Below are 27,373 nucleotides of genomic sequence, written 5' to 3' on the forward strand. Positions count from 1 at the left end.
TCATTATAGAAAAAATTCATTAGTAGTAACCTAATGCATTAGTAGCAAACTAAGAACTTTTTCTTATTGATTCTTCATTTAATTGCAATTAGACATGATTCTAGAATGCATTATATGATCTTTCTCATTTTTCTGCTTTAAAAGAAATCTAAATTTTCTCCAACATATAAGTCAATTTATAATTTACATGGAATATATGAGGAGACTTTCAATATTTCACTATGTATTAATAGGAAGTGATTTTTGGCTAATTACCAGCACTGTTTAAGGGATTTGTTTCTGTTAGAGTTTTACATAAACAGATGTTCTTCACATTCTTTATGCCTCATCTATTATGTGTTTCTAAATAAATAGATGAATCAAAAAGCTTTCAAGAGCAAAACCATGTGGCTATCAGGTGCTCAAAGAGAGACTACTTCCAAAATATGGTAATGATATTTAAAAAGTTAGGAACATAAAGAGAGGAAGTAAATAGTCCTATCCAAATTCTCTGCTCTTCCTATAGCCCCTAGCTATGGTGGATACAAATTAATAAATACATATTTACCTCAACACAAAAAAAGAAGACCCAAAATTTAATTCTATAACCATTGCATTGTTATCGTTTGGTTTCCTTTGTACGATCTGTCCTCGTATAAACACCTTCTGTCTAACTACTTACCTACCTATTTAACATCTAATTATGTCTCTATGAGTCCAAACATTAAACCCGGGAGAACAGTCTGTGTGTGCTCACATAAAAAAGGGAGGTCAGGAATGCTGTCCATCGTAATTAAATTCTTAGTTTTGCTAATATATTTGGCTCACAATGAGCCCATGTGGAATATTTTTTATGATGTGGATACATTCTACCTCTCAAGAAATTCAACATCTGAGACATTTAAGCCTATATAATATAACAATAATTTAGAAAAAAGGTATTTACACCAATGATGATTTACAATTAGATATCACTCACCACACATGAATCTTTCATTTCAAATTGTTTTTATCTGCATCCAGAAATTTATATTTTCCTATTCATTAGTGGAGCAAAATAAAATCATAAAATTGATTGTTTTCTCATTTTTGAGTCATCTATGTACCTTACCTTTCAACCCATTTATAATCTATCCTATTTACTATTGTTTTCTCCCACTATTTTGGCCCATTATAACTCAATTTGTTTTTAAGACGTTTTGCTTTAAAAAACAAAGCAGTAGCAATATCCTGAAACCCAGTAAACTGCTAAGGTGATAAGTTTGTTTTCAGTTCTCATAAGGTCATCGAAAGGTCTGTGTGTGGGAAAGCTAGCAGCAGATCTACTCAACACCATTGATCAAAGAGCACTGGTGAACCACATCGTAAACAAAACAGAACGGTCAACAATCATATTCTGCTGTGCTGTTCTGATTTGACTACATTCTGCAATATATGTTGCTTATTCCTTTGTGAAATAAGCAACACCCTTTTATTTATTTTGTGTATTGGCGAAGAATTTTTAACCACACTGGACAAAATTCTGTGGACAAAATTTGTGCACAAAGATAACAGAATAAAAACCTGATGCTGAATGCTAAAATGTAAGTTTCCCAAGACTCAAGTTGCCTTCAAGGACATGCTTGAGGAAATATACAATGCATATTAGCATGAAGTTAATAAATTATGGAGTCATTTAGTATCAGTTAAGGCAATATAAACAATATTGCAACTGGAGAACCATGTCTCTCCTTTGTTAAGAATGGTTGCTTCAATAAACTATGGGCAGCCATATATTGCAACTTCAAGCAATTTGAGGAACAAAAAAAAAAAACCCACAGAAAAATGATTTCCAGGACTAAAAACTAGGATGAAAATACTGAATAAAACTGACTCTCTTAGCAGTCCTATTCCCAGGAATAGATGCTTACACTACTTCAGAATTTCTTTGATACTCATAACAAACAAATTGATTACTGTAGGCCTCATAAAGGTTAATTTTATATTATTTATTGGAAAAAAAAACAGTGAAAGCTACAGTTATATATAGATGCCCTATAGATGTCCTACCATAAAAACAAAATCATTAATGGCTTCTATTACTTACAGTTAAGTTGTTCTAACCACTGTTCAATTCCTACCTCTTTTTTTCATTAATAAAGTTTGAGATGAAGCAAAGACTGGCTGAAAGTTTATTTGTATTTTGTAAGATTCTATTGGATGCATGGGCAAGATATTTTAGGGAGGCAGAGAAAGAGAGATTAAAATATTTCAAGTGAAGTTATTAGCTTCTCAGGAGCCAAGCAGATTCTTCAAAAAGGCATTTTTAAGGAAACAGTTAAAACCACTATCTTGATTTACAATTAAAACATGAGAGGAAAAGTGGTGAAAGTTTTCCAGTAAATACCTTGATTGTTCTCACATAGAAAACCCTCTTAATGGGTATTAATTACTACCACATCTTATTTGAAGCTATAATTACTGGGTAAACTGAGCTCTTCCAAATTTGTGCTCATTAAATCCTATAAACTCTGCTTTCAGATACATGCTGAATGCAATGTACCACACCATCTCCATATCAAACCACCAGAAAAAGTGTGCACCTACAAAAACAGCCTCCTCAATGACCACAAATCCTCTTTTATGTCTTTATTATTGGTTGCTCACTTAACAGTCTGCTCAGTTCAAAATGTCTAAGTTTCATTAACTCAGTTCTCACACAATACATTTTTGTGTCATACCACTGCTCCTAGGGTAAGTTTCAAGAATCTTTCAATTATCTCAGCATTGATTTCTATTATTTTTCTTTTCTCACTTTATACTCACACTGGCTGATTTTCAGTTACTGGGATGTGATCTTTACATATCTGGATTTTTTCTCCCTTCCCCTTATTGGAGTAATTGATTCTCTGCCAACCACCCTTTCCTTTTTAGTTTAACATACCTTATGTCTAAGTTGGAATGGCATTCCTCAATGACCCTGTTCTTCAAAACTCATGATATCACACATTTCATTTTAGCACGCATCACAATATTAAAAAAAGTTTGTGCAATTATTTTCATTGAAAAAATGATTTATTTTCTGGACTCTACACTCTCTCTTCCTCTTCCTCCCTGTGTGTGTGTGTATTTCATTGTGTGCTGATATATAAGACACATAGTCTTATTGTTGTCACACAAAAAAAGTCCATTGTGAAAATAAATGATAAATAAATAACACTCACTGCAGTTAGAAAGCATAGAATATTAATACTTTATATTTTATATCAGTAGAGAATAATACAGATATAAATTTTGGAGTAGGAGATGATTTAGTTTGTTTACATATTTCTGAAAAAATATTCCTACATTTCTAGAAAAAAATTGATTTCCCTATAACCATGACACAAGTAGATAGCAATCCAAATAATTTTTAAGCCTGTTTATAAAATAAGCAAAATTTTTTTCTGAACATACTTTTTGCACACCAACCAGTAAATTACAGCTCCTCTTTATTAAAGTTAGCCAATCACAATTCTCTCCACTAGGTAGACCTCTTAGTGCCAACCAATCAGCAAAAATCTGACCTGAGTAATCATCCATCTATACATGATATCATCCCACTGATGCCTTTGAAAGTTCATGAATCCCAAAATGTTATATTTTCTAAAAAAGAAATTATATAAGAGGAGAAATCTGTTCTCAGATTCAAGGATAACATACCTAACTGGCATAGTGCTTGCCTGAAATAACAAGGAGTAAACTTAGCTGAACCTTCTTATTTCAGATAGTCAGTGGTGGTCTCATTATGCTTTGATAGTCCTGAATCACCTATTATTATATTCATTTTACAGAAGAGGAAAATGAGGATCAGAAAAGATAAGTGACTTAATTGAGGTTGCAGGGATAATAACATATCCACATGGGAACATTGATCATATTGTAAATACAATTATTTAATCACTGTACTATATTGATATATGTGTCCTTGATAAATGCACTTTATCTAGCATTTGAAAAGCAGGATTTCTGCCTGCCAAATTATTCTGAAGAGCACGAAAGCCAACAAAACAGAGGAGATCATAATAATGAGAAATATTAAGAAAACCAAAAAAAATAGGACATTGAAATTAGAAATAAGTATATCTGTTATAAAAATTAATATAAAAGATTTAAATTTATAAATTTAAAGTGAAATACCTTCAATTTTTTATAAATAACACACAAAATCAGAGTAGTTAGATAAAATGATATACTTACAATAGAATTAAGTTGTAAAATAGACATAGTTGGTGGAGAGAATGAAATAAATAAATTCAAGAGAATATTAGTTTGACAATGTGGTGATTTAAGATAAATATTAATAAATACATGATAGTTATAAATATTCAAGTTAAAAATAATATACCAAAATATTTTAAAATTTCAGGGGAAAAGTAAAAATAAAAGTAGTGGGGAATTTTTGTACACTAATATTTGTAAAAATGATACATTGTTAATATGTTAAATTACAAAGGAAACAAGGAACTTACAGAAATTTTTAATAAAAGAAATATTATAAAATTGAGATTTTTCAAATAAACTTTTAGATTAGATACATAGATTTATCTCTATTCCTTCTTCAATTCCAATAAAACAAAAGTGAATCCATGTAAAAAAGAATAAGCACAAGGATAGATATAGGAAGCAAAAATAACCACAAATAAGAAATACCAACAGCCTTGGCTGGTGTGTCTCAATGTATTGAGCACTTTCCTGAAAACTGAAAGGTCACTGGTTTGATTCCCAGCCAGGACACACGCCTAGGTGGCAGGTCCCCAGTTGGGGACATTGGAGACCATAGTCAACCATTCAATATTTCTCTTGTAAATCAATGTGTATCTCCATCTCTTTCTACCTCCCTTCTCCTCTTTCTAAAAATAAATAAAAGTAAGATCTTAAAAAAAGCAATACCAACCAAGTTTGCAAGAAGAAAATGTACAATTAATAAATGGCATAGTGTTACCTATATCTCCTTATCTGATGAATGCTAAATTAGGGGCCAGGATTAGGTGAAGCGTAGTCCAAGGATCCTATGGATTTCTTACACAGAATTCCCTAAAAATTCTCAGTGATTTGGGGCCACTGCACCTCTCTGAAAGTATGTGTGCAAAGGAGAGATACTGAGAACTGTACTGTCTGAAAGTGTGTGAAGAGTATTGGTATCCCTGTTGCTAGCTAAGGAATTGTCCTCCTTTACTCCTGTTGAAAAAGGAAATGTATTGCCTAGGAAAAGTGAGTAAGAGAAACTATTTTGGGATCCTGCTGAAGGTGGGAAGAGGTGCCTTACTTCATAAAACTCCCTTTCTATACCTTAAATCCATTAATCTCACCAAGCCAAACTTAGAGTCCTCTTTAGGAAACAGACCAATCCAAGGTAAAAAACCCCAAAACACAGACTTAGGTAAAAATGGAGATGGGAATCGACGTTCTGCATAATGCAACCTGGTATCACTGTTTACAGTGGATTTAAAGGCCTATCAGTGGACAAATCGGTTCACACATCTAAGCTTTCTGTCAACATTTAATGCCTAGTTAATAAGTGTAAAGAGAAATCACCAAGAATTATTAGATGTTGAGAAACACCAAAAAAGAAAAAAAAGACTGACACAAGAAAAAATATATAACTCATTTGAATAATGAATTTATATGGAAGTATATTCCTGTATATATCTTGATAATAAGAATAACTATATGATTGGAGACTTTACAACACTAATTTAAAGCATATCTCACATACCACACAGCTCAAGAAATATTATCAGTGTATTTTATCCTTTCAAAAGCCACACTATATGAAAATTCATTCCATACATTACAGTCATTAAGATCTATTGGACTGAAGTACCAAGAAAACATTTTCCTGATTTGACAAGTTCATATTATTTATTGCTGAATGATGTATCAGGATGTTTCTGTCAGGTTTGCTAGCAATATTCATTATTCTCATTAGCAATCAATAATTTGACTGGCGGGCAACTCTCAGAGAGAAAGAGAATATTTAACTGCTTGCTTTGCCATACCACATCATTTAACGTTATCTGTCAAGCTTCTTTAATATGACAGCACAGAAAATGCCACAGAACAATGCTTCATAATAAGCTTCTATTTCCTTTTGATACTTTTGTTTTTTATGAGAGGCAGTATATCTTATTACAATATGTCATTCTAATATCTTGTAGCTTGTTTAATATTTTAAGATGTGTTTTCTTTTCTACTTTAAGAGTGGGAGTGAGGATAAGGTACATCAATATAATTCCCAGACTCTCCAAAATACCTGCTTGTAATTCCTAAATGTAAGTTATAATATTTATTATTTCCAACAGTCTTTCAAATCATGGTATTGTTGGAAAAATCTTTTTACATAGTTTACATACTGTCATAATGAAATGGATGAGTCTTGGTACCATTTTGTTTTGCTAGTTTTATCTCTAACCCCAAACTCAACACTGAAAAGTTCATATTATGAAAAATAAAATTCAGTGTTTTCATTTAGGAATTTGATGTCAGAAGGAAAAAAAATACTGGTGTCCAAAATCTATTGCTTATAATTGATTGTTATGGAGTCTGGGTTGAGCACAGTTAATGAAGGTTTGGATTACCATTGGAGAAATATCCTATAAATCAAACTCTGTAAAATCAAGTATATCTTGGTTAATTGAACATAATTGTGAGAAAATTCTAAAATTGTTAGAAAATATAAAAATTTGAAGAAAATCAAATGCAGAAAGCAATCATCTCTCAAACTAGTAAATTAAAAGAATAAATAAAATGCATTTTGAATTCTACTATCTTAGCATTTCCATTACTAAACCTAGTGTGAATCATGTTCTTGTTTGTTTAGATGACTCTGATGTCTCCCCTGTGTCTTATGTAGGCCCCCTAAGGCCAGCTGTTTCAATATGTCATAAAATAAATTCAGCCAAGTATGTTTAACTATCTGAGTTTATTAAGCAATTCAAGAATGGGCAACTTGCCATCTAGCAACTAGAAGGGTGCTCTGGGAAGGCTGTAGGAAAAAAGGTGGGGCAGGGAGCTATTAAGAAAAGAAAGGGTTATGATTAGACTAGGGTATCTTTTGGGGGAAGGGAAAGGTACAGGTTTTTATCATGCAGATTACTTTTACTCTCCAGGGGATGAGAGGATCTGGTAAGATTACTGGTGCTTAACCAAAAAAATTCAGACTGGTTGATTAAGTTTACATTTCGGGGAGAGGTTGAAACTGCAATTAGATCAGAATTAGGTCAGATATTAAGTCTAGATTTGGTACATGGGCACATAGCATGGACTGATGCCATTTTTGTTCTCTGAATTTCTCTGTAACAGATATGTATATCAGACATCAGTACCTTTTTATTTGAATTTACCAGTGAATTCCATTACAAATTAAGTCATAATTTTCCTTGTTACTGTGGACTGCAAGGCTGCACATAAAATGGATTTGGCTTCCATCTTTCATCCGCCCCGCTAAGAAGAAAGCACAGACACAGGCTTCCGTGTGTCCTTATTTCACAACAGTTGTACTTACTCTTCTTTCTGCGTGTTTTTCCCCCAAATGTGGTTTTAATTTAATGTATGTGCTTCAGTTTCATATTTGGGGTCTTGGTGTTTATGTTCCTGCCACAAAGCTGTACAATGGCCAATGGACTCTCTTGCAGCAAAACTACAATCCCGCTTACTCCTATTATCGGGCAGTAGCTGGTGAAAAATCATCTCTGCCTCTCTTCTGTTTATTAAATATTATGTGATTGAAACCAACTGACAGAACCAAAATTATATCCAGAATCCTAGCAGCAAAGGAAGTTGTAAATACAGTGTTTTAGCTTTACAATTTCTCCTAAAAATAGAGGAAGAGAAGTTGAGTAAATACAAGCTATATAGAAATGAATGTAAATATACATTGATAACTATTGATGACCAATAGATTGGCTGGATGATAGATAAATAAATGTTATGCAGTCCTGACTAAAAATAATGCTGCTTAGCTGCACTCAAGACTTTTAAATAAAGACCAGGTCTGTGGGAATTGAGGAAAGATGTTGAGAACAATTCTTCTTTATTGGGTCTGAAAAGAAAGCAAGTGGCTGCTTTTCTGCATGACGAATTGCATTTTTATTTGCACTTTAGAGATCTCTAAAGAAGGCAAAATATCTTTTTGATGCTAGACAAACATTATTCAGTTAACTGGGATTCCTTTGCTACTATTTCACTATCTAAAAGTTGCTAAACACACTTTGAGGTATTCTTGAGCTTCTCTTCCTCTGTGAGGGTTTCAGTCTTATAATTAAGCCCTCACAAAAAGCTATCTATTTCAGAAATGTTCCAAAAGATATGTGACATTTTATTGGTTTTATTTAATAATTTTCCTTTAACAAATTTTTACTGTGTCTAGCCTGACCCACACAGTGATAAGCAATAGGCACAGTCCTATTTCTTAACACATAGGTTTGTTTATGTGATTGAATGAATGCACTTGTGTCTGGATGTGGAGGATGACTGTGTTTATATGGGGTTCATGGGAGGCTTGAAAAGCTGTAAGGTTTCCTGAAGTCAAAGTTAGTAAGTGATCTTGGAAAGGGTATGCTCCACAATAATTCTTCTGAACTCTAAAATTGTCTCTGTAAACTTATGCCATTAGTCTTCTCTCCAACTACCTCTTCCTGAATGGTTTGTTAGTCTCTCCTGTCATCAGCATAACCATTTCCTGAATGTAGAAAAGACAGAAACATCAATAAAAGAGAAAAGCAACTAATTTTATTGGAAAATAAAAGTTACAAAATAGTTTTCTTGTAAGTAGAATTAATGCAAATTGTATAAAAATAGAAAAACTTGGAGAAGAGTGCTTGCTATGATTTGCCTTTATATACACACATGCAGGGGAGGAAACCAAAGTCACAGACACTGATAAAATATGATTGATCCAAAATATAAGTTTATATCATTGCATTTTGAAAATTCACTTAAAAATAGTACTATAGGTCAACAGACTAGAAAATAAAGTATGCATGAGTGACATAAAAAATTGAGAAGCCATAAAGCTAATTAAGCTTCTGCTAAACATAGCATACTACAGGTAACTATGAAATCTGCCCCTTTTCACCCACCATCCCCTACACAAATGGGTCTATAAGAAGGTTATAACACAGGTAAAATTGTCATATTTATAGTGTCTACTCTTAAGGTTTGTCTCTTTTCCAAGCAGATAGACTAACTTAAATAGAAAAGACACAGTTTTCCTGGTTTGCAGAATGAGGCATCAGAATTTGGAGAGAGCACAAACACTAAAATGTGAAGAGTTAAACCCAGAAAGGAAGGAACCACTTCCTTCCATTCGGAAGGTGGAAAAACTCATGTGAGTTGGACTCTTTATCACTTTCAAGAAGGTGAATCCAAATTGTATGCAAATCTGTGTTGAGTTGCAGCAGACCACAGAATGCTACATAAAGCAAAAATATCTTTCAAAAATGAAGGCACAATAAAGACCTCTACAGAAAAATAAAACTAAAAATTTTCACTAGCGGCTGTACAGTACCAGAAATATTAAAGGGAATTTTTAAGGTGAAGAGAAATTACAACATATAGAAAATCTAATTGGAAAAACAATATAGATGGCTGATTATGGTAAATACTATTAACAAATTTTACCAATAATTTAAGGAATAACAATAATTTTACACATATCTTGGTGTAATGTAGAAAATGTAGGAAGAATGAACACTTCTCAATTAATTTTATATAGCTAGTATAAATCCAAATAGCCAAATGTAACAAAATACTACCAAAAAAAATAAAAATAGAAGTACCAATGAATTTTCCTCATGAACGTATACACAGTAAAGTTAATAACTCATTAGCACATCAAATTCCTATATAGTAATGGACATAGGATTTTGCCCAGATGTAAGGTTGATTTAACATTCCAAAATCAAAAGCCATATTCACTAGATTAACACAACATATGGGAAAAACTATATAATCAGTTCCATTGATGGAGAAAATGATGGAAATAGGGGATCTGAGTATCCAAAGAATTTGCTATCCATGGAGGGTTCTGGAACCAATTCCCCAAGAATACCTAGGAACAACTAAGTTTGGGGGAGACAGAAGTTTTGGGGGAGAAAAAAGACATCTACTCTTGACTGCCTGGGTTGGGGGTTAGCACCCTTAACTCCACAAATTGTTCAAGGACCAACTGTGTTAGAATACCATCAATCCCCCAAATAGGAATAAATTTAATTAGAAATGTTCACAATTTCTACACTGAAAGCTATAAAGCATGGCTGAGAGAAACTTGGTAAAACCTAAATAAAATAAGCCCTGGCTGGTGTGGCCCAGTGGAGTGAGCGCAGAACTGCAACTGAAGGTTCTCAAGTTCAATTCCCAGTCAGGGCACATGCCTGGGTTTCAGACCAGGTCCCCATCAGGGGGCAAGCAAGAGGCAACCACACATTGATGTTCTCTTCCTCTCATTCTCCCTCCCTTACCCTCTCTCTAAAAAAAATAAATAAATGAATAACATCTTTTTTAAAAAATTATATATTCTGTCTTGTTACTGACGTCCTTAGGTCTAATTCCATTGCTCAAATGCAATAGCTTTGCCCAATCCTCAACTGTCAATACTTGATTCTTAGGTCTCTTAGTGTAAACATGCTAATCCTATTACAAAAATTAATTTACCTTAATCCCTTTATTATCAGTGATTCAATAACCTAGAATATTCCTCCATAGGAGTTTTTCTCTCAAAGGGCTTGCTCTAGAGTAAGTAGTTATTGAAGTTTCTACATCTTCTCGTTTTCTTTTATTCTGCACAATACCTCAAGAGTGGGGTCCTTTTATCCCTCCATGATGGCTAATGATTTATCACCTCTGTGTCAGTCCAATCCTGTGATAACTAAATTCTAGTGAGTGTTATCTAAATGACATAGGATCCATACATAGGATCAATCTGCATTTGGACACTGCAGTACTCAACCGTTTTCTCCCTAAATCCTGAAGCTTAGGCGCCTGGTGTATTATTGGCTGAACTGCTCCTCCTTGCTTGTACATTCAGGATAGGGTTTTTATGTGAATGGGACCAAGTCTCAGGTCTTATGTTGACTGCCTTCTCCCTGCAGTGTTATCATCCACATATGAATCTTTCTCCTTTTTTCAGGATCAAACATTTTTATTGCATGAAAAGTTTGTTGAGACCTTTTTTTTTGCTACACAATGGAATAAACTGCAATTTATTAAATGATTGAAGAGAATCTAATTTAAATATTATTCCATCCTCATTGACATATTACAGATGTGGTTAGGAAAAATGGTTCTATTGTTTCAGTCATAGTCCTGCATTACCACCAATCTCTGTGCTTCCTGCTGTCTATATCACATTCTACTCCATGACAAATTTGTAACTTTCCATGTATCAGAGACTCTGTAATGACTGCAGACACTTCTCAGCTCCTATGACTGCAAATGCTACTCAGTATTCATACTTCTACCGTCTTCACTTTCAAGGTATTTTTATACGTAAAAACTATTTTTGCCAATAGACACTAAAACACAGTCTATAAGAAAAGTCACTATCTTTCTAATGATTTCAAAAGTGCCAGGCCCTGTTTTTCTGGAGATGATTTCTTCCTCTATATTCTCTGTTGCATTTCTTTGATGATTCTTCTGTTACTCTGAGTTCTGCTGTGGATTGTAAAGGTTATCCAAGAAGTGGTTATATTTTGGTTGGAAAAGTAAAATTTCCACATTTAGAAATGTCAGAGTTGCCAAAGAGCCATTGATTATATGACCACAGTATTTGTTACACGGTTAAGCACATTTTGTCTGGCTTAAGCAGCCTACAGTTTTATAGTTTAACATGATTTTTTTTAAGTTTAATTTTATCTTAAGTCCTACCAATGTCTTTTTAATTATTGAACTTCTAAACATCTTTTCATTTACAAGTCTTAACTATACTCTATGGATCTTTTATTGATCCCACTTTGGAAGTAACTGATCTTCTCTTTATATTTTCATAAAATATTATTTTTATTATAGTGAAAGTACTTATGGAACTCATAGCTTGTTTTTTGTGTATTTTTAAAAATCTAATATGCTTTCTCAATTATGAATTACATTTATAACAGGAACTTTCATGTTATTTTTCTGATAATGCCACACATTTAAACTAGTTTATATTAACATATATTTGGAAACTTATTATTTACATATTTAAAATATATGGATAAAATAAAATGCAGACATTTAAGTGCACAACCAAATTAATTTTCAAAATTAAAGTTGAGATTAGAAACAATACCAGCACATCAAAAACTTCTCTCAGTCCCTTTTCTAGTCAGAAACATTATTGTATATTAGGGTTTTTTCCTGTTTTTCTTTTGAAGCTCACATTAATGAAATCATAAAGTATGCATGCCTTTCATTCAAAATATTTTCTGTGAAACTCCCAATCCTACTTGCATATAGTTGTGACAGGACATAGCTGAGCAGTAGCTATTCTTAGGTAGGAGCTGACCAGCAGCCGTTCCCAGACAGCAGCCATTCCCAGATAAGCAGTTATCTCAAGGTTGTACACTAACCCCCGTTTTAGCAGCTGCACTCCTTCCCCTCCTCCTTCTGCCTGTGTAACAAGCATATAAGGAAACTCCAGCTTGAGCTCAAGGCCCAGAATTTGCATTTTTGTCTCCTCTGGGTCTGCATGCGTGAATAAACCCCACTTCACAAACTCCAAGGCCGTCTGAGTCGTCTTTTCCATAACATAGTGAGATTTCATTTTATTTCATTGAAATATAGTATTTTCTTGAGTGAATATTTTATATTGTATTCTAATTTTGATGAGCAGTTGACTTGATTCAATTATTTAGCAATTATAAATAATACATGTATTTGTACATATATATTCTCTGGTTATTTGAATGCATGTTATTGTGCAGCATGGGGTTCAGCTGCTTATTGCCTTAATACATGACTCAAAGATTTGTATTGAGGGAAACAGATATTTCTTAATAGGGTTGTGATTTGGGGGGATGTTGTTTTCAACATCCTGAGCCCTTCTGCTTCTGCTTAGAGCCCTTATGCTCTGAGCCCTTCTCTGCCAGGAGACCCCGAATCTCTCTTGCTCTCTAAAAGTTCACAAAGCAAATCCATGCCCAGAACTTTCCCATTTCCTTTCCTGTTCTTTTGGACCTTAGACCAGCCAAGCAAACAGATCTCCATCCGCTTTGGAGTGTACATTCTTGGATTTCAGAGTTGCCCTCTTCTTGTAGCAGTTCTCTCTTTCAGGATCTGGGGTGCACTGCTCTCAGTCTCCATGCAGCAGTCCAGGACCCATATGCCATGCTGAAGTGGATCATAGTGTCCTAGGGGCTGGAGCCTGCCTGCAGAAGCAGGCTTCCAACCATGCAGGCCTGAGCCCCTGGTGGGCCTGGCTTCTGTCACAGCCCATGGGCAGGCTCCTCTCTCTGTGGAGAGCAAGGGCCAGAGAACCAGAACATCCAAGTTCATCTGTGACCAAAAGTCCCAAGCCAAAGTGCCAAAGTCAAGAGTCTGTAGCAAGCACCATAGCAAGAGAGCTAACTTCTTCTCACCTCCTGTTTAAAAAGTCCTCTTTCCCAGAATCCAATGCACTCCTGAAACCTGTGGGAGAGTCCAGCTTTCCAACCAATGAAGGCCAGTGTTGGCCATATTTGCCTAATGAGTTTCCTAGTGCAGCCCACACTGCTGGGAAGGGTATAGGTTGCCTGGTTGTCAAGGTTACATATGCTGGCTCCTTTAAAGTTGATAGCTGTCTTTTGTTATGAAATGTGCTTTAAGCACTATATCTTTTGCTGCATTGGCTCCTCCCTGCCTTGGAGAAGGCAGGGTGCTTTTGATCTGCTGCCTGGGCAGCTTTCCCCACCCCCTGCCTTTCCTTACAAACAGCCTCCGTGCTAGATTTGGGGGATACCTTGCATTTCAGTGATCTTAGGCTGGACCCACCCTGTTGTTAGGGAAAAGACAACTCAGACGGCCTGGGAGTTTATGAAGTGGAGTTTATTCATGCATGCGGACCCAGAGGAGATACATTCCAAATTTTGGGCACCCAACTTAGGCTGGGGCTTCTTTATATGCTTGTTACACAGGCAGAAGGAGGAAGGGGAAGGCAGCTGCTGTAAGCAAGCAGAAAGCAAAGGTTAGAGTAGGACCTTGAGATAACTGCTTATCTGGGAAAAGCTGCTGTCTGGGAATGGCTGCTGGTCAGCTCCTACCTAAGAATGGCTACTGCTCAGCTATGTCCTGTCACACTGTCACATACATTTATAGGTGACATCAGCTATGTATCAATAAATGAGTGGATAAAAAAGCATTGGTGCATTTATGCAATCTTACCTGGCCATAAAAAAGAATGAAATCTTACCATTTGGGACAGCACAGATAGACCTAGGGGTATTTTGCTGAGTAAAATAAATCAGAAAGAGAAAGACAAATACCATATGATTTTGTTACAGTAAGTAGTTACTAGTTTTTAATAAAAAAGAGAGCAAAGAGAATTGAGCTTGATAAACTGGGAAGAATAAGCGTATTTTCTTGGCCAAAAAGCTATAGCATTTACAGGCTCACTCACACACTCCAGGGGACTGCTGCCAAGGAGACTTAATCCTAAAAGCACAGAAAATCTCCCCAGGAGCAGTCTTCTCTTTAGTACTGGATTGTTGAGGGGCACAGGGTGAGGTGTTGAACTATAGAGGCCTGTCAGTCTAACTAGGGGTGTGGACCTATCAAAAGCCTGAGAAAACTTGGGAAGTTGATTGGACATTTTGAAAATGCCCCTGATTCTTCCCAAACCCAAGCTAATATAATCTCTGGGAGAATGAAAAAGCTCTTCCTCTCCTTGTCCTCTCCCTCTGCTCTACCCTTCTATCTCCTTTCTCCTCTCCTCCCTCAGGAACCTGCACTGACCCCATTTATTTGTGTGTGGTATCTCTCCAGGGCACACAACCATGTGGATCTAGCAGCTACTGTTGATGGGAGAGACCTGGTTCTTCTTGCTGATGCATGTAAAGAATTACATATCAGCAAATCTAGTAGTATGTAATTAGTTTATCAGTGGCCTGTTCCCATGGAAGAGAACAGGACTGGGTAGAGTAGGGGGTGAAAGGTAAAGTTTCAGGGCAAAGCAGGGTGAGAAAAGCAAGAGTGGCTGAAGACCAGGGTGGAAAGCACTTGGGCAGCCTGAGTTCGGGTGGCCAGAGGCCCTGTGACCCAAGAGCCAAGAGCACCCTCAGCCCCCAAGGGAGTGATTCCTTTGTTCTCAAGACTTATGTAGTTGGTGGGATAGGAGGGAAAAAAGTTATTGATTATTGAAAAGTTATTGAAAAATGTACTAATGGGTAAATGTGGTACCAGCTTTCCTGGGGGAATGTGACTACCCAAACTTAGGTATGTGTGGGGGTCTGTTAGCCCAAATCCTTATCTTGCTCCAGACCCCATTTGTTCATCTTGTTGTAAAACAAATACGTGACAGGAGGCAATTAATTAAAGTTGGGGCACTTTTGAAAGTTATTTATGGGCTCTTTCTGTAAGCATCAGGGGCTCCCTGGTAAAATAGATAGTGACCAGAGGTAGGTCACTATTAGCCAAAGTTGTTTTATGGGCTTTTTCTTTGGGCACCATGGACCCTCTCCCACATTCAGGCCTTGGGATGAAAGCACAGTTTAAAGGCTTTCTTTCCCAGATAGTGGAAATGTTACGTAGAATTTCAAAGACTTCCCTTCTTTCTTGCTGATATAGTGTTTCTTGTGATGTTGGAACACCTGGCAATATTATCAGACCAGACTCAGGACTGCTGAGTTAGCACATGAGGCTTGTCTCCTTCCTCCTTCCTGATTGGTAATCAGGTTTACTATTTATTCTACCTAATTGGTAAAAGGTGTTTCCTGGCAACTAGGGTGCTAACTGCTGGCCAGTAACAGTATTGCAGTCTCAGAGTTCTTACTATGCTGTCTCCTACCTCACTACCAGGGCCCACAGCAGATGATATGGGATCTAAAAGACTAAGCTTTAATAGGAAGCAGAAACTCTGGACACTGGCTTTTATTTGGGGTTTTCTGAAGACACAGTTGGATTTTTTCCACAGAAAGGCAAATGGAGATGGGACATTTGATGTACATTATATTAGTTTCAGATGAACAATATAATGACATTTGTGTATATTGCAAAATGACCACAACAAATGTCTAATTGGCATCTGTCATCACACAAGAATTTTTTTTCTTATGATAGAACTTTTAATATCTACTGTCTTAGAAACTTTAAATATGCAATACAATATTAACTACAGTCATTATGTTGTACATTACATCCACATGACTTAATTTTTTATAACTGGAAGTGTGTACTTTTTTACTTTATTACCCATTTTGTTACTCCCAGCCCCCTTTGGCAACCACCAATCTCTTCTGTTCTCCATGAATAGATACTTTGATTGTTTCCATCCATAGCACGGCTTTTGGGAACCACGTTGCAATGAGCATGTGAGTGCACACATATTTTGGACTTAGTGTTTTTATTTTCTTTAGATAATACCCAGAAGTGGATTCACTTGACTGTATAGTAGTTATATTTTTAAATTTTTGAGAAATTTCATACTATTTTTCATAGTAGTTATACCAATTTCCATTCCCACCAACAGTGCACTAGGATTCCCTTTTTCCCACAATCTCACCAGCATGTTATTTTTTGTCTTTTGATACTAGCCATTCTAATGGTTTTGATGTAGTATCTCATCGTGGTTTTGATGTCAGTTTACCTGATTAGTTATAAGGGCATCATTCATTTATCTGTTGGCTAGCTGTATGCCTTCTTTGGAATAATGTCTCAACTTTATTAGATTTCTTTTTTGCTAGTGTACATTATGAATTTTAAATACATTTTGGATATTAACTCCTTATCAGATATATGATTTGATGATTTTCAAAATTTCTGCCATTCAATAAGTTACCTTTTCATTCTCTTCATGGTTTTCTTTGTTGTGCAGAAACTTACTAGTTTGATGTAGCCCCACTTTTCTTTCTATTTTTTTGCTTTTGCTACCGTTCCATTTGGTGTCAAATCTAAAATCTCATTGCCAAGTTTGATGTCAAGGAAGTTACCACCTGCTTTTCTGTGGATAATTTTGGTTTTAGATCTTATGTTCAAGGATAAATTGTTATTAAAAAGTATTCTGTATAGAGTTAAAATATTGGTCAAGTTTCATTCTGTTGAATGTTTCTGTCTAGTTTTCCAAGCACTATTTATTGAAGAGATGGTTCTTTCCCTCTATATATTCTTGGCCCCTTGGTTGTAAATTAATTGATTATATATGCATGTGTTTGTTTCTGGGGTCTCTATTGTATTCCTTTGATCTATGTGTTTGTTTTTTATGCCAATACTATAGTGGTTTAATTACTACAGCTTTGTAATACAGTTTGAAATCAGGAAGGGTGATTCCAGCTTTGTTATTCTTTATCAGGATTTCTTTGTCTTTTTAGAATCTTTATGCTTTCACACAAATTTAAAAATTTTATTATTTTTTTCTGTGAAAAATGTCATTGGAGCTTTGATAGAGATTATATCAAATCTGTAGTTTGCTTTGGGTAGTATGAACAATGCTCTTTAAAGCTAAGTCTATAACAGAAAAAAAGAAACTGAATATTTCCAATGAAGCTCAATTAATTTTTATGAGTTATGAAAGAAAATACACATTGAGAAGAATGAACATTACATGAATTAAGTTAAATAATTTAATACATTGTATTTGGTGGTTAATGGGTCTGCATTTTATTTATTTTGATGAAATGGCACCAAAGAAATAGATACATTACACCTAATATATTATGCTGCAAGATAACTGAAGTATCATAGAAGAACTCAGTAAAAAGGTTTGAGGAGAGAACTTAATGAAATAATTTATTTTTTTCTCAGTCACTGATGTGTTAATACATAAATAATTTTATTTTTTGGAGAACTAAAAAAAGTTTTCTCCAAGTTAGTTTCCTTATAGACACAAAAATTATTGGCCACTTCCACAACTCTGTAGAAAAACGGATTGCCATGATATCCATTCAAATAAAAAGGCACATATTTATGAAAAATTTATGTACATATTGAAAGATTTTCTAAATAATTTGAATACATTTTGATAAGTAAAAATAAATCTAGTTTCTTTACATGAAAAACTAAATAAACAATAAGAGCATTAATAGTGAATGATTGAGAATGTGATTATTTTATTAAACTGAAATGAGATTTTAAGTTTCTCCAAAAAATGATCGTGTAGTGTCATATGTATATGTATATTTTAAAGGTAGCTAGTTATATAAATATATAAATTGAATCTGTGATAATTCTTGACACTTATTAAACATTTAATGTGAAGCACAAATTCAGTGACTTTTTGTGATACCCATAGGCATATTTAAATTCCTCAAGAAAAAAATGTTAAGCAAAATTTGAGAAAAGATTTCTGACATATCAATTGAGGAGTAAGATATATTCTACCAAACAATTAATATTCAAAGTGTTCCATTTCAATAAGCAAAATGTGAAATATTTGGACATTTTTCTTATTTGAATAACTGCTTAAACTTCAAATTTTGCTTCTGCATTTATCATCATATTTTATCTTTTGAATACCTAGGTATTCACAATGCATAGGACATTTCTTATTTATCCTCAACTTTATATCTTGGGAGACAAAAACCCTGAGGGGAGAAAGTAGGTGTGGGTCCAAATCTCTTCTTTCTGGGATACAAAGGGCTGGATTAATTTCTATGTTATATTTTAACTATTCTTAGTGAATGAATTTTTTAATAGATGTGTATAATTGTATTTGATAGTCAATAAACCTGCCAAAAAAGTGCAATAAAAAGGCATGCTAATAAATCAAGCATTATATTTGAAGATTGTAAGCTCTTACAATATAAAACCACTATAAAGGTATTTTGCTTGGTATATTTTAAATGGGAAAAAAAAAGTAGCCTGGTGGCCTTATTTGATGCCTTCTATTGTCTTCCACATGAGAGAACCACTTGTAATTCTGTCTGATCATGAATGTCAGAGGTATTAAAAGGAGGTTTTAAATTAGGATTGAGGCCACTGTTGCCCAAATTAAATACAAATTTTAGTTAAACAATGATTTTTTAAATAAATATGCCTTATGCATATATTTACAACATACTTACACTATTTTTTTCTATATCTAGGATTAAAATTTGGCTGGGTATACTATATTTTTGTTTTCTAAATCTGGTAACTGTACTTGTAGAACACTGACAAATGTGTAAAGATACTATTGGTAGGGCCCCGGCGGGGTGGCTCAGCTGGTCATACTGTCATCCTAAGACACCAAGGTTGTGGAGGTCAACCAGTGAATGCATAAATAAGGGGAAAAATAAATCGATGTTTCTCTCTCTCTCTAAAGTCAATAAATACAACAAATTATAAAGATACTATTGATAAATAGTATCTCTACTTTAAATGTCTGCCTATACTTAGAAGGTCAAGGCAATTTCTTACTTTCTTAACCACAATAGTCTCCTGAAATTAAATTGAGAAATAAATAAAAAATTATGATTGTCTCACTGTAGAAAACAACTAAGTTATATAATGCATGTATTATAATATGTTGAACTAAAATATCAAAGTAGATAGAGAGCAAGCTGACAACTCTAAAAGGATGGGAGGCGGAGGGATAGAAAAAAGAAAAAGAACTCATGAACATGGACTACAGTGTGGTGATTGTGGGTAGGGGCAGAAGGTGGATGGGGGTGGAAGAGGTAGAGATACGATAAATGGTAATGGAAAATGCAATGAAAAATGAAATATTAAGAGAAAGATTTGACTTTAGATGGTAGGCACACAATGCAATATATAGATTATATATCATAGAAATGTACACTTGAAATCTTATTATGATCTTATTAACCAATGTCACCCCAACAAATTTAATTAAAAATATGTTTAAAAAAGAAAAAATAATTTTAATATGTAAATAGTCCTTTAAGCTTGTTTTGGAAAAACGGAATTGTTAACACAAAAAGTGTATAATTTTTATTTGCATTTGCCATTCATATTTTGTATTTGTATTAAAAATTTATAATTTACATTTCTTTTTATTAAACACAAACTTAAATAATGCAAAAATTATCTGCTTATATAAATATGCAGTAATTCTTTCAATCTTGTTCATTGGCCTCCTGGAGGCCAAAGTAGTTAAAATGCATAATGATAATAAGACAAACATGAAGACATAAATATTTTTAAGATTATAAGTACCCTATAGTTTGGAAATATCCCTTAGATGGCAGGAGGACATCAATTTTTTTTTATTGTGGTAAAATATACATAACAGGATTTATCTTCTTAACTGTTTTTAGTGTATAATTCAGTAGTATTAAGTATATTCATATATTGTGTAACTCTCACTGTTGTTCATTTCCAGAATTCTTTGCATCTTGCAAAACTGAAGCTCTATCCTTTGAAAAATAACTCCCCATGAATCCCTGGCCTCAGATCCTGGCAATCATCATTTCACTTTCTTTTCCTCCTCCTCCTCTCTCTCCCCCTCCCCCTTTTCCTTCTTCTCTTCATCATCTTCTTCTTCTTTCTTTACTTCTCTTTCTCCTCCTTCTCTCTCTCTCTCCACCAACCCTCCCCATCCTTCTTCTTTTTCTCCTTCTCCTTCTCATGCTTCTTCCTTCTCTTCTCCTCCTTCTTCTTCCTCCTTTTTCTCCTTTCTTTCCTTCTCCTTCTCCTCCTCCTCCTCCCTTGCCCCTCTTCCTCCTCCTCTCCCTCACCCTCCTCCTTCTTCTTCATCTTCCCATAATTCACACTCTGGTAAGGATGGCATCTATTACAATAAGATTCACATTTTTTTTTCTTTCAGATTTCACATATATGTGAGCTCATGTAATACTTATCTTTACCTTTCTGTTTCTGGCTTGTTTCACTTAATGTCCTCAAGATTTAAATTATCCTTTATATTGTATGGCTGAATAATATTCCATCACAACAAAAAACTCAAATGTTTATGTTCATCGACTGATGAACATTTAAAGAAAATCTGATATATATATATATAGATATATATATATACACACACACACACAGAGGTTTGGAAAGTGTAGATATGAGTTGTGAGTATGCAAAACAGTTTTCTTGTATTGTTTTATTTATTAATTATTGTATCATTTTTCATCTGAACAACTGTATACATACTTTTGCCCCGCCCTTTATATAGATTTTCCCTATTCTCTAGAAGCAGAGTGTTCTTATGAGAACTTTCACAAATCAAAATGACATAAACAAAGAAGCAATTACCATTAATTTATGTTGAAAAATTTTTTAGCATCTCTAGACACAAAAAATAACCAACCAAATTATTCTAAGATGCTCAAGTTTATCCAATTTTATGCTAAGTGTCTCTTAGGCACTTCTGATATCTCAGGACACATGTTGCTAATGTATGCACCAAATAAATGGAGATGAAACAAAAACCCAGCTTCTCACAAATGCAGTTCAAAGATATGGCATCTTGATGCTGAGATGCTGAGTGTAGTTTCCAGGGAAGGAGATTGGCAGTGTGGCCTCACTGCATGGGGTGCATACTGCCTCCCTCAATAATGGCCCACTGAAGAACAAACTATGATTGCTGTTTACTCACCTATTTTGGTAAAAGCAAAAATCTTCTTTGGATTTCCTTATAATTGGGAAAACAGGTACTAATGTAGGTCTTTCAAAAAAGTGAGGTGGCATGACTTGGATTTTTGAAAAATGACATATACCTACCAGTATGTCTATTCTTTATTTAAAGAGTGAAAGGGAAGGTGATCAGAGACTCGGGGTACTAAAATACTAAACAAAAAAAGTCATATGTGTGTTATTCACATAATATTAATATTATACTTATTTTTCTCAGCTAAATGGTGTTTTTTTATGTAAACTCATTTGCTCTATACTCATTGAAAGGAATAGAATCAGAAATAAATATCTGCTCATTTTGATAAAAATAAATATTTAAAGAGTGAACATAAGATTTTTTGCATTTTTTAATTTTTTTTATTTTAATATGGAACTTGGGATTATGTTTCTTACATAGAAATCTTATGTTCAGCTCTTGTTTGTTCATTCATGAACTCAAAATCTCTCCTTATATATATTACCCTTTGGTTTTAAAGAAATGAAAGTAGCCCTGGCTGGTGTAGCTCAGTGGATTGAGCACGGGCTGTGAACCAAAGTGTTGCAGGTTCGATTCCCAGTCAGGGTACATGCCTGGGTTTCAGGCCATGACCCCCAGCAACCTCACATTGATGTTTCCCTCTTGCACTCTCTCTCTCTCTTTCTCCCTCCCTTCCCTCTCTAAAAATAAATAAATAAAATATTTTAAAAAATAAAAAAAGAAATGAAAGTAACAACTTGGATTATCTTTTACTAATAAATTTTTACTAAAAATTCACTACTTGTTTATATTAATAATTATAAATATATCTTTATTACTATTATAACATATTTGGAATCTTGTTTTGAATTTGTCCTTGGAGTACTATAGCAATGTATAAAATCTAAAGGAAAAAGAAGACAAAAGAGGAATGTATGGATCTGTATATATTAAATATCTAAACATTTGTCTCTGAATGTAAATATCACCTAAGTTATAATAAAAATACAGGTATGTCATCTTTAGGAACTTATCTTATAAACATCTATATATAGTATATTAATTTTTATGATAATTTTTACTCTCTTTTAATGATACATATGTGGGAGTATGTATGTTGTATATGTCCACAAGCATGATATTTTATAAATATATTATATATATATATATATATAATATATTCCTTTAAGCATACATATATATATAAACTTAAAGAAATGCTAATTACACCTGCAAGATTATTCAATTAATCTAATACTCTGGAAACTGCCCAACTCAGATCTCAAAGCCTTTATAATCTTATGATATGGTGAATATATTGTTAAATTATTCCTGAGTGTCTTGTTTACTTTTTTTTAAGATTTTATTTATTTATTTGTAGAGGGAGAAGGGAGGGAGAAAGAGAGAGAGAGAGAAACATCAATGTGTTGTTGCTGGGGGTCATGGCCTGCAACCCAGGCATGTACCCTGACTGGGAACCGAACCTTCAGCACTTTGATTTGCAGCCGCGCTCAATCCACTGAGCTACGCAAGCGAGGGCAAATTATTTCTGAGTATCTTACTTACTTTTGTCCCAGTACAAGTTGTGGTTAGGAAATATATACTGCTAAGCTTTCTAACATCATAGATAGCATAGAAAAATGTTTTCAGGCATTTTATAACGCTAGTAAATCTATTACATTTTATGTAAAAGCTGGCCTATTTTGTCTCATTTATTTATTTATTTTAATGACATGAGTATAAGACCTAGTATCACTGTAAGAAATGTCAATATGACCCTCTCCTATGATTTGCCTCTACAAAAGTGAAGCACTTATTATTCAAGTCTAGTATAAGTCTTAGCGAATCTCTCAGTCTACATTATTATTTTGTTCATACTCAGACTCTTGAAATGGACTTGACAGATAAGGCTAAGAAAGACAAAAGAATATATTTGTTTATGTAAAGATTATTTTAAGCTTGCTGGAAGCAGCAGAAAAATCTCAGGGGAGGAGGTGAGAAGCAGACAGGCAATCTGTGTGCCTCTCATCTTCCAGCAGTTCCTAGAGATTACATATAAGAAGATTAGGAAGCAAAACAAAATTACAATTGAAAATCTTTCTAATGAAAACAAATTTACCATGTTTGATTGCTTATATTTCTCATCACTTTTTGACAACAACATAATATTGAGAGATGATTCAATACAATAGAATTATTCTCTGTATAAACAGTTTGTTTGGGACAAATTGGTTACTGAGAGACACAGCTATTTTTCCATCACAGATTTAAATGACTATGCTATTCTCCAAGCCTAATTTTAAAAAGAAAGGACAATAAATAAAACATTGCTCCTAATAAATGCAGACTATTGATAGATAATTAATTTTCTGTAAATATTTGACATAAAATATGCAGTGCAAAACTTTATATATGTGAAGCATCAAGGACTGATTTGTTTTTTTCTCTGTACGTACATTACAGGCTGCACAACAATATGTTTTTCTATATATTATTTTCACTTGATAATACAAATAAATATGTTGGCAATCAGTAAGTGTATAAGTAATAAATGCAAAGAAAGAACCAGCTCAGTGTATTATTTTAAGTATAGTCGAGACTCAGATATAACTTTTTATTCTGTTGTGGTAAATCCTATGGTCAATTTAATAAATCAAAGAATCCCTTTCCTATTTGGTGCTGGAGTAAAGATGGCCAAAAAATAATTTTCATTTGATTCAGAAGGTAAAATAATACAGTGACCATAAATCTGTTGTGGTCAGATGGTGATGAGAGATAGAAAGTTGGGTTCTGACACATCCTTTCGCTGATTTTTCTGCTTCATGTCCAGCTCGTCCTTCTACCTGGATTGTCTCTGCTGTACATCATTCACACTCCCAACCAACGGAATACACAGAGCAACAGATTTCCATAAACCACTGCACAAGTTCCCCATTTATAGTCTGAGTTTGGCTGTCTGTTTTTGGCTTCCAGCATGACTCTACCTTTTCATTCCTGCCAGTTCTTCATAAAGACTGGTTGATGACTTGTTTGATTCCTCAACTGTCCTCCAACCCTTCCAGGTCTTTGCTTCTGAGGCTTTTCCTACATTTGCATAAGGCCACTTCCTATAACAAATACATTTCTCCATAATATTAGAGCGTTTATGTTTCTCCAAGTAAAAACAGAGTTCATGCACTAGTGCTGGGTGGTTTACATTCTGTTGCAGTGTCAAAACTAGACAATTAGTACCTTAAGAAAACATGTGATTGAGGGCAAAATCCAATGATATTTTATAACAGATAATACTGGGAGAAGTAATGAGGTTTTGAATAGTCATGGAAGACTGAAAAGAGAAAGTGATCACTTATTTGGGTGTTCAATAATAAATGGAGAGTGGGGAGATATAGACCAGTGACAACATTGCAGGAGTAGAAAAAAAATGAACAATACATAATCTAAGGAGGCTCTGATCAGGAAAATAACTGAAGGATTTTATAACAGATTCCTTTATAGAGTACACAATGTGTTATCAGTAAAGATGGGTTTTGTAGTTCAAATACTCTATCTCTAACTGCTACAGGGACAGACTGCTTTCTGAAATCTGTGATCATCTCTGTGAGTCCCTCTCCATCTCTGTTAGATAATTCCACTCCAACAGCCTACTTAAGTTCCTGCTGTGGCAAATCAGGGGTATAATATATATATACCTCATAGTATAAATACCCCCTTTAAAGCGTTTTTAGTTTTGTTATTGTTGTTATTGTTGTTTTGGCCTTTCTATGAAGACTGCTGGTTTTGATTGCACACTCTGATTGACGTCCTTTTATCTTTATTGCCACTTCCATCTGCACTGACTTCTACCATATCTGTCATGTATGATATTATACACAGATTTTGGCATCTACATATTCTACCATTCTATTCATCTCCTATTTTGATCAGATCTGAAGTGTGTTGGGAGATAGATGATAGATAGATAGATAGATAGATAGAAGATAGACACAGATAATAGATACATGGACACATAGTTATTTTAAAACTGTTTTGAATTATTTTCATCAGAACAATTGTTGGTATATTTAGCTACATTCAGCTGAAAGTGAAAACATGATTCTTTAATCCAATTTCTTCCCCATAAGAATTATTTTCCTAAAACCCACACATTGGTTATTCAAATATCACTTCTTCAGTGTTACATAGAGTTCCATGCAGCTGTCATTACGTTTTGACCTCATTTGGAAACGTTAATGGAGACTCCGGTGTTCTTTTTGAGTTATCCTTTATAGTAAACAATAAAATTTAGACTTTTTTCTTTTATAATTAGATATATTGAGCCTATACTTTCAGCATTTCTCTTTGGGCATTTAGTCAACCCATTTTTTTATGATGTACTGTTCAAGCAGCTTTCTACATGATGTATACTGTAATCACTAGTAATTTTTATTCCTGATATTTTCAGACTATTGGGGAGAGGCCTGGAGCAGATCTGACTCAGGCCAGCCTGTAGTATGTGGGTTTTTGACTTCTTGTAGGAAAGATTTCACAATAGGAGTCCAGGTGATTTTGCAGGTACATTTATTAAAGCTGGGGAGGGTGAAACAAAGGAAGGACTTAGGGTAGAAGAAGTAATGAGGCTTAGGTGGTGCTCTGCCTTGGCTCCCTAGAAACATGCTAGGAGAGGAGTGAGCCAAGGAGGAACTGCTGTTAGCACACTGAGAAGTGAAGGTCACAGAGACAGAAGTGAGCCAAGATGGAGCTGCTTTTATCTCCCTGGGAAGTCAGAGCAAAAGGGGGCCTCAGAGACAGGATGAGAGAGTAAGCCAGGGTCAAGCTGCCACTGCTTGGAGGAAGTAAAAGGTTCATGCCTGGGAAGAGAGAAAAAGGGAAAGAGGGAAGAGGTATGGGCAAGCTCTAGAGTGAGCTGAGCTAACCAGGGGTATCTGAACTTTTACTGTCTCTGGGCCACCCTGGAAGAAGAAGAGTTGTTTGGGGCCACACTTTAAATATACAAACACTAAGAAAAACAAAAAAGTCTCATAATGTTTTAAGTAACTTGACGATTTTGTGTTGGGCCACATTCATAGCCATCCTGGGCCGCATGTGGCCTGTGGGCTGCGGGTTGGACGCCCCCGTAGGCTCTTTATTCTCTGGTTATGGAGGTGAGGCGTGAAACATTTGCTCCAAGTATCCTTGGTGTACCGGTTTGCTGCTAAGTTGCTCAAACTATTTTGCTTTGTTTAATTTTCTTGTCTCAGTTTCCCCATTCCACCTGTCCAGGGGTTTCATAGCTTTTTACTGTCCTGTCACAATTACACCTCCCATTATATTTTTACCATTCCCCATTACCAGCCAAATGTACTACAAATCTGTGTAGTATAATCCAACCTATACTTAAGAGAAGTATTTATAGAATGCTCATATGTTAAAAATCATATGAAAATTTAATATAAATACCAACAACCTCTAAAATCCATTCCTTTTCCATATTCCACATATCTTTTTGTACAAATTTTCACACTTGTCAGTAATTTATTTTTCCACTAGGATTAAGGACACATAATTTGACCACTCTTAATTTATTATAATTAGTTATAATTATTTTTCTCATTAGAGTGTTTGCATTTTTCCCCATTTGGCTAAAGAAGTCTGAGTATATTTAAAATGGTTTGATTTTATTTAAGTACTACCTGCACATTTTTAAAATGCTTTGCTTTCTGGCACTGATGAACATTGCAGTTCATTTGGATT

Source organism: Phyllostomus hastatus, unplaced genomic scaffold (genome assembly GCF_019186645.2).
Source record: "Phyllostomus hastatus isolate PE091 unplaced genomic scaffold, TTU_PhHast_1.1 phas_contig_40, whole genome shotgun sequence".
In the NCBI taxonomy this organism is placed as follows: Eukaryota; Metazoa; Chordata; class Mammalia; order Chiroptera; family Phyllostomidae; genus Phyllostomus; species Phyllostomus hastatus.